This window comes from Podarcis gaigeae, assembly GCF_964106915.1.
Source record: "Podarcis gaigeae genome assembly, chromosome: 6".
Classification (NCBI taxonomy): Eukaryota; Metazoa; Chordata; class Lepidosauria; order Squamata; family Lacertidae; genus Podarcis; species Podarcis gaigeae.
In genome coordinates this window covers 51,887,191-51,896,471 of record NC_139682.1, presented here as the reverse complement: position 1 = coordinate 51,896,471, position 9,281 = coordinate 51,887,191, and positions in this window count along the sequence as shown.

The window sequence follows — 9,281 nt, the reverse complement described above, 5'->3', positions numbered from 1 at the left end:
GCAGGTCCGTCATAAAATCTATGGATACTGCCTCCCATGGCCTTTCTGGCGTGGGTAAGGGTTGTAATAGCCCCGCTGGCGCCACCCTCTCTCCTTTCGCTCGCTGGCACCTGTCGCAACCCCTGACATATTCCCGTACGTCCTCCCTCACCTTGGGCCACCAAAACTCCCTGGTAACCAACCACATGGTTTTGTGCTGTCCAAAATGTCCCGCTGTGGGGCTGTCATGCAACTGCTTGAGTACTCTGCCCCTCAGTTCCCCATCGGGTATGTACAGTGCCCCTTTGTAATACAATGCCCCGTTCTTTTCTTCAAACCCCCCTGTGTTCTCCTCTGTCCTCCTGAGCTCTCTGAGTTTCTCTTGGGCGTATTCATCGTTCTCAGTACCCTCTATCAGTTCCCTCTGCCCCACCAATGCCGCCCCACACACCCAGCGGTCTTCAGGGATTACATGCCTTGCCTCAGGCGCTCCCTCCCCCTCTAAGTACTCAGGTTTCCTGGAAAGAGCGTCCGCCCTCACGTTCTCGGAGCCGGGCACGTAACGAATCTCAAAGTGGAATTTGGAGAACTCCTGGGCCCATCGCACTTGTCTCTGGTTCAGCACTCGGGCTGTTCTCCAGTATTCCAGATTTTTGTGGTCAGTTCGGACTTGAACCTTGTGCTGCGCCCCAATCAGCAAGTGCCGCCATTTCCGGAATGCTTCATGAATGGCGAGCAGTTCTCGGTCGTATACTGTGTAGTTCCTCTCGGATTTGTTCAACTTCCGCGAGAAGAATGCACACGGTCTCCATTCAGACGTATCTTTTCCCGGCTGGAGAAGAACGGCCCCCACCGCTCGGTCTGACGCGTCAGTCTCCACTCTCATTGGTTGTTGTAGATCCACGTGCAAAAGTTGCTCTTCCGACGCAAACGCCTGCTTTAAACGTTCGAACGCCCGCTGCGCTTCTTCCGTCCAAACAAATTTCTTTTTGCTACTAAGACAATCCGTGATGGGCGCTGTTAAATGGGCAAAGTTTTTGATGAACTTCCTATAGAAGTTTCCGAAGCCCAGGAACCTTTGCACGTCCTTCTTGGTCTTTGGTGTTTTCCATTCCAGTACCGCTTGAACCTTGCTGGGATCCATGGCCAATCCCTTGTCAGACAACCGGTACCCCAGGAATTCCACCTCCCTGGTATGAAACTGACACTTCTCCAGTTTCACCCACAGCCGGTTTTCTCGCAGCTTGCTCAGTACCTCTCTTACATCTCGCACATGCTGCTCCTCATTCTCTGAGTACACCAGGACGTCATCTAAGAACGCTACGCAGTTCTTGTAGAGCAGTGGCCCCAGGACGTGATTCATGAATGATTGAAAGCAGGCGGAGCCCGCTTGTAATCCGAAAGGCATAACCCGGTACTCAAAAGCCCCCAAGGGGGTGAACATAGTGGTCTTCCACTCATCCCCCTTTCTCACACGTATCAAGTTATATGCCCCCCTAAGGTCCAGCTTGGTAAAAATTTTCCCTTTTCTCACCCGTGTTAGAATGTCATCAATTCTAGGCATAGGGAAAGTCACTGGTTCTGACACTGCATTTAGGGCCCTGAAATCACATACAAGCCTGGGCTTGCCCGTGTTTTTTTTGTCCACAAAGAACACTGGGCTGCCCCCCACCGCTCGTGACTCTCTGATGAAACCTCGCTTGAGGTTCTTGTCAATGAACTCCCTTAACTCCTGCATCTCACTGTCTGACATTGCATACAGCTTGCCCACTGGCAATTGTGCTCCTGGGAGTAAGTTAATTTGACAGTCAAAGGGTCTGTGCGGGGGCAGTTTATCTGCTTCTTTTTCGCTGAATACGTCAATCAAGTCAGCGTATTGTGGTGGCACCCTCCCCTTGTCCATCACTTCCATCCCTGCTAGAGTGGCCCTGGCCCCTGCCTGAGCCTCTCCCTCCTTGCAGTGTTCTAGGCAATGTGCTGATCCAAAGGAAACCACTCTCTGATGCCAGCCTACTAGCGGATCGTGTAGTGCCAGCCAGCTCATTCCCAAGATAATAGGAGCTCCTCCCAAGGTGGCTACGTTAAACGCTATCAGTTCTGTGTGTCTTACCACCCTCATTATCATTGGCACAGTCTGTTGGCTCACTTCTCCTCCCAACAGCTCCCTCCCATCAATCGTGGTAACCTGCAAAGGCTTACTTAATGGGATAGTCTGTATCTGGTGTTCAGCTGCAAACTCCTTACTCATGAAATTACATGAGCTACCTGAATCCAATAGCGCTTTTATCTTCAGTGGGTGTCCGTTTGCCAGTTCCAGCAACACCTCTATCACAAGCGCTGGTCTTGGAGGTTCCGGCGTGGGCACATTCACTACTCCCTGGCCTGGCTGCTGTGCCCTGATGTTGGCAACCAGGCGTTGGCTTTTACTTGCTCCGTGATTTCTTCTTCCTCCTTCCCCCCAACAGTTCCCGCCATCCCTTGCCATTCCTTCCTTTGCGGACAGACTCTGGCAAAGTGACCTGGCTGTTGGCAGAGATAGCATCTCTTGCCGCTCTTTCCCTCCTTCTTCCGCCCTTCACTGGTGTTTGAAACTGCGCGCGCGCGCGCTGTTCCAAGTTCCATCGGCTCTGCTGGCGGGAAAGGCTGCTCCGGAATCTCTGGAATGCGGAAGTCCTTCCAACGTTCCCCCTTTCCTTCCCGCTTTTCCATAGCTCTAGCCTCCTGGCGTGCTCCTATGGACAGCGCTGATTTAGTCAGCTGATCCATAGACTCTGCCCTAGGCGCCCGGGAAAGTTCATCTTTCACTGCCGGAGAGAGACCTTCTTCAAACAGCATTTGAATAGGTTCACTAGCAAGGTCCCACCCTAGTCTATGAATCAGCATGGTGAACTCAGTCCAGTACTCACGTACAGATCGGCTCCCCTGTTTACACGCCATTAACTGTCTGCGCACCACCCCCTGCTCGATCTCGCTGGAAAACATCAAGTCCATGGCGCGAAAAAACTTCATAGTGTCCTTTAAGATTTCATTATTGGCTGCCATCAGGGGCCGAACCCAGTCCTTCGCCCCTCCCTCTAGATGGCCAATCACGTATGCCACTCTAGAGTTCTCATCGGGGAAGTCATCAAACAGTAGATTGAGAGCATATTGCATCTCTGTCCTAAAGGCTTGATAGTTCCTGGGATCCCCCCCAAATTTCTGCACCAATCCAGGCACCCGTCTGGCAAGTGGGGTGGTTTTCCCTTTATCCGCATCTTGAGCCCTCCTCTCCTCGAGCCTCGCCGTTTGCAGCACCAGCTGGACCTCCAACGCCCTGTACCTTTCTTCCAGGCTTGGACCTGCTCCAGCTCCAGCTCCTGCTCCTCCGGTTCCGGCTGGTTCGCTCATGATGCCCTCTGCTTGCACAAGCTGCTTTCAAAGACTGTCAGATTGCTGTGATGGGATAGTGAGCTGCTTGTGCGTAAAAGCTTGATCCCTCTGGGGTTTGGCTGGTCATCCAAACCGAGGCACTAACGGAGCCCCCAAAGCATGACTCCGTCAGTCGCTGGTAGAATCTGACAGTGGGCGTCTACGGAATTTACGCCAACATAAAAGCTGTTTGACGGACATGCGCCTTCGTGACTCTCTGCGTGACAGTTTCCGGCGAAGGGTGGGAGTTCCTAACGGGGGTCTTGTTACTTCTTCGCTATTCTCACTAGAAGTATCCCAGAGCCTCCCCTCCGCTGTGACTCCTGCACTCCCCCTGCTGGTTCCTTCCTCTGCTGCAGATTCTCTCCTATTCTCCTGGAGCCTGTCCACCACCTGTCCCTCCGATGGCAGTTCCCTGACAGGACCTGATGAGAAGCTGGCAACCCTAGCAAAAATCTTATGTTTGTCAAAGACGTTGTCACCCCCACCCCAGGATTTGTTTGCCTTGGAAACAAAGATTGCAGGAACACATCCATTCCCACAACAGATATCAAAAGACAGGAAACCGCTAAGCTCCATTTGCCTTCCACATCCTAAAACCGTCCCATGCTGCAATTTATCTGGGTGTTTGCAATTAATTAGCTACGCCACACGGAAGTGTGACTTTTGTTAGATTTGCTCAAAATGAATCTCATCTGGGAAGAAAGAAGCAAGCAAAGTTCTGTACAATCCTTTGATTGGTCAGTAGAGGGCAGTGCCTTCCTGTCATTGCTCATTCCTTGCTGGGTGGAAACTTGGTATTTGCTTCCTGTGCTTTGGGACTGGGTCAGCAGCAACCCCTGGTGGAAATATATTGCAAAAAGTTTTCAGGTGATAGTATTTTTGAAATATTTTTTCTCCATCATCAGAAACAGATAATAAAACACAATTACACCTTTAACCCAACCCTTACAGTAACAGCTTATTCCTTTCAAGCAAGCCTCAGTCTGTCAGGATCTCTAAAGGCCTTCTTTATCTTTGGTGCACAATTCTAGTCAGTTCTGTATCCAAATAGCTTACCTGGTCCCCACACTTGCATGCCTAATATGATGGGGTTTCAGAAATATTTAAGCCATGCTTACAAACCTCAGTACCAGAGTGACATTATCCAAAGGCCTTGTTCATTCTTTCCTTTGTGCCACTGCAGCACAAGCAGCTTTCAAAGACACATCGACCTTTCAAAATAATTCCTACACATCACCACAAACATGCAAAAAGCACAAATTAGCAGCATTTCAAAAACCATTGTCACAACTTGCAGGAAGGATTCCTGCAGCAAATCAGTACATAGTACAGTGGTACCTCGGGTTACATACACTTCAGGTTACATATGCTTCAGGTTACATACGCTTCAGGTTACAGACTCCGCTAACCCAGAAATAGTGCTTCAGGTTAAGAACTTTGCTTCAGGATGAGAACAGAAATCGTGCTCCGGTGGCGTGGCAGCAGCAGGAGGCCCCATTAGCTAAAGTGGTGCTTCAGGCTAAGAACAGTTTCAGGTTAAGTACGGACCTCCGGAACGAATCAAGTACTTAACCTGAAGTACCACTGTACCCAAAATCAGAAACCTCCACCTGCATGGCTCTTTGTCTTGGGATTTCCCAGCGTTCTCAGTAGATCAACAGCTACTTCAGGGCTCAAATCACAGGGCACATCACAGCTATCTCTGCCCTCAAAACTTAGGCTTTATCCTTCTAACTATTTACAGGTAGGTAGCCATATTGGTCTGCCGTAGTCAAAACAAAATAAAAAAATTCCTTCCAGTAGCACCTTAGAGACCAACTAAGTTTGTCATTGGTATGAGCTTTCACGTGCATGCACACTTCTGAAGACGTTGGCCTCTAAGGTGCTACTGGAAGGATTTTTTTTATTTTGTTCCTTCTAACTATATTAGAGCTGGAAAAAATGTCCCACTCATTTACCAATCTGGCACAGAGCCCCCTCTCCTTTGCTCTCTTAATTACCCTTTCCCTTTCCCTTTCCTTTATGGCTCATCACCCAGGCAATTACCTGAAGCTAGCCTGGCTTCTATTTTAACACTTGTTGGTTCCAGGGGTTGGAAGGGGTCTCATCTCGTAACATTATGAACCTGCTTCGTCAGAGAGTGTGAGAAAAATTGCATTCAGAAAAGGTATCTCCTCAAGTGTCTCACTGAGTGGCCATTATTTTGTGTTATTATTACACATTTAAATAGCTGAGCTACCTTTCATTTCCCTCCATACAGGTCTGCAAATTGCATGCTGTAATAAACACACTTCACCAACCTAGCATCCTCCAGATATTTTGGACTATGACTCCCATCAGCCCCAGTCAGCGCCTGCTGGCTGCAGTTGATGGAGGGTGTGGTCTAAAGTATTTGGAGGGTGCCAGGATGGCAAAGGCTGCTATAATTGCATGAGTTTTCCCACTAAGTTAGCTGAATAGAAGAGTGAGGTGTCCAGAAAAGGGGAAATAGCTGTATTCACACTGGTTTCTGACCCAGCTGTGGAGAACTGAGATAGAGCAATAGCTTGTAAATTGGGATCACTTTCAAACAGCCTGATTATAGAGCATTCATTCTGGTTTGTTTGTGTACAGGTTAGATGGTTCAATCAAGTGTTAGCCAGCACATTTCCCCCATCACTTTCCCTATAGCAAAAAGTCTGATTTCCTGAGGAAGTGTGATTGTTGCACAAGAGTTCCAAATCAACTGCAATTGGCTAGCCTGAAATTAGCAGTAAGTGGCTGAATCCCATTGGAAAATAGCCGTCTAGAAGCACCCAGACTCCATGCAGGTGGGAGGTTCTCTGAGAACTCAACAAACTTCAGACAACAAAAGTTAAGGTCAGGTGGCTCTCTACAGATCATTTTCCTTCTGCTTACACTAAAGACAGTGGCAGTTGTCTGAGGGTGTTGTGGCAAGGGTGTTGTGGCAAGGGTGATAGAAACAGGGACTTTTAAATAGTTTTATCATTTCCAATGACTGTGTCGTGACAACAAAACCCAGCACAGGTTTAGACTGTTCTCTTGAAGGATATTTGCATGGTCAGGGGCAAAGGAGGACAGGGCCTCTGTGGTGCAGAAGAAGGGATGTTGGGCGATGCAGCTGGTAAGGCACTTGCTGAAATGTCCTTTTCCTTTGCCTCTAGGTGGCATAAAGTATTGCACAGTTGCATCTGGCACGTTTAGGCCAGTGTTTCCACATATAACTGGAAACGCAGGAACATTCCCTAGAAAATGTGCATACTTTTGCTTCTGGGGTGTCCTGAAGTACTGATACTGGAAAGCTGTCTCTGCGAACGCCACAGCCCACACTTGCCTTGTGCAGTCACTTGAAAGTCATGCAGATGGGTAGGGACCCAACACATGCTAAAGATCACAACACAAATGGATTGTAGAAACTGGATGTACTGCATCGACAGACACATAAAACCACCACTCCCATTAGCACCATGAAGAAGTTTGTTTGGTGTTACAACATGTCTGCAGGGAGAAACAATGCTGTCATCATCCTCCTCCTCCCCCGCCACCATGTGAAAGCAGACAGTGATGAAAGAGAAGCCATAGCTGGTCCTTCACCTGTGGTATGAATAACACAATAAACACCCAAACCAGCAAGCTGGTTCAACCACTAGACTTGCCTTTCTTAGGATTCAGGTAGATTGTCTGCTTTGTTCTACAAAACTTTCTCTTTCTTCCTTTCTTCATGTTATATTAAACAGCTAAAAAAATGCTCTGGCGACTGGGGAGGGTGGTGTTTTGATGATGTTCTAAAAACTAGCCAACTGGTGCTCCCCCCCCCCCCCCAAGCTGGCTTTTCCCCAGGTCAGATCCACTTCTGTACTCTCTCCCTTCTGACCCAGTCTGCACAGATTGCTCAGAGGGGAGAAGCTGCTCTGTGTCCTCTTTCTTGCATTGCTCAGAGAGGGTAGGTGAACGGACAGCGACACTGCAGAGGAGGGCCATGAGGCCTGGAGTGTGGCAGTGGGCTTGCAGCAGGGATGTGGGCCTTGTCAGGTGCCCAGGAACTCTTATTTCTGATGCAAGTCCAGATTCTATAGGAGATAAGTTATCCTTGGGGTACCCATGGGTGCCTGTGTGCCCACCAGCAAAGGCCATGATACCCACAAAAGGTCTTAGTAAATATCTCCTCAAAAATCTACAGTGCAGAAGAAGTTGCTATACCTGCTTAGTTTCTGTTTGCCTTGGCTCAGCCTCTCTTACACTGAATATTACACCTTAAATATGTCATTGGATGCCAAAGCCAGATACCCTCGCTCCCATAGCTGTCAACGTTTCCCTTTTTCTAAGGGATATTCCCTTATTCCGAATAGGATTCCTCGCAAGAAAAGGGAAAAGTTGACAGCTATGCTCCCTCCTAGTCTGAACAGAGAAGAGGTGCAAAGAGCTTCCTTCTGTATTCACAGGATAGTGGCTGGTGTTGGTGCCTTCCTGCCCACCGCCACCACAACTGATGGGAACATGCAATCTTGTGGCAGCGTCTTTTTCTGCATTTTTAGATGTGGCAGTCATATTTTTTTTATGCCGCAGCCCCATGGCAGCCATTCTGTGACTGGTGTCCACAATGCTTTCTCAAATTCCAAATGTGCCCATTGGCTCCCCAAAAGATTGTCAATCTCTGCTATAGTATATTATATGACAAGGTGCATTGATTCCCCATATCTTCAGACATGAGCATCATGGGGGAAAGTCACAAAGGAAAACAGGTGTGCCCAATTTTTTGTGTGACTTTATATGCTCAGGATCTGGTTTGAGAGGCAAAACTGCACATGGAAGAAACATATCCTGAAGGATGTTAAGCAAGATGCTGGGCAGAATCTAAATATCAGCATATAAACGGAAGCAGAGTTGCTCCAGTAATTTCTTATCTCTCATTTGTTTTATTCTTTGAACAGTAAATAACTGCTCTTTTCTACACAATTTTATTTTGCACATTTTTTTTTAGTTTTGGGGGTTGTTTTAACCAGCAAACAAATAAATGAAATGGACTCTTATCTGCAGACATCAAGTGTATTTTGAAATGAGTTCCACTTACATAGAAAAGTATAGCTATTCTCCTCCGCACCCTCACACATGATATTTGCCTTCAATGTATACAGTGGTACCTCGGGTTACATACGCTTCAGGTTACACACGTTTCAGGTTACAGACTCCGCTAACCCAGAAATAGTGCGTCAAGGTTAAGAACTTTGCTTCAGGATGAGAACAGAAATCGTGCCCCAGCGGCGCGGCAGCAGCAGGAGTCCCCATTAGCTAAAGTTGTGCTTCAGGTTAAGAACAGTTTCAGGTTAAGAACGGACCTCCAGAATGAATTAAGTACTTAACCCGAGGTACCACTGTACATACATTTTTGTATCTACTGGGCATGCCCAATAGGCGATTCTGAGATTCTACATAGCAGAGAAAAAGAAGCCACATACATAATGTAATTCATACACTTTGGCTACATATATATCATGTCTGGAGTATGGAGGAGCTAATTCACATATATATGCCATGCAGGATTCTACCCACAAGTTTCAAAGTGTTAACCTAACTTATTTTTGGGTGCTTTCGTGTTTAAAATTGTTTCCTTACAAAGAGGAACCTCCTCCAGATGGCCCCACAGTACTGTTGCCATGGCAGTTTGTGTTGTTGCTTCAGTGTACTTTTTAAGGCACAAAATAACTATTTTCAGTCGCCAGAACAAACAAAAGGGCAGAAAAAACTGGGTAGGGAAATGGTGTGATACCTAGAAACTCACCCACTATTCCAAACCCACCTAAATAGCCATAGGACAATTAAAACAGAGGAAGAGAAGTGTTAGCTACATTTTCCATTCTAATATGAAATCAAATGCAAACATCTGGAAAATA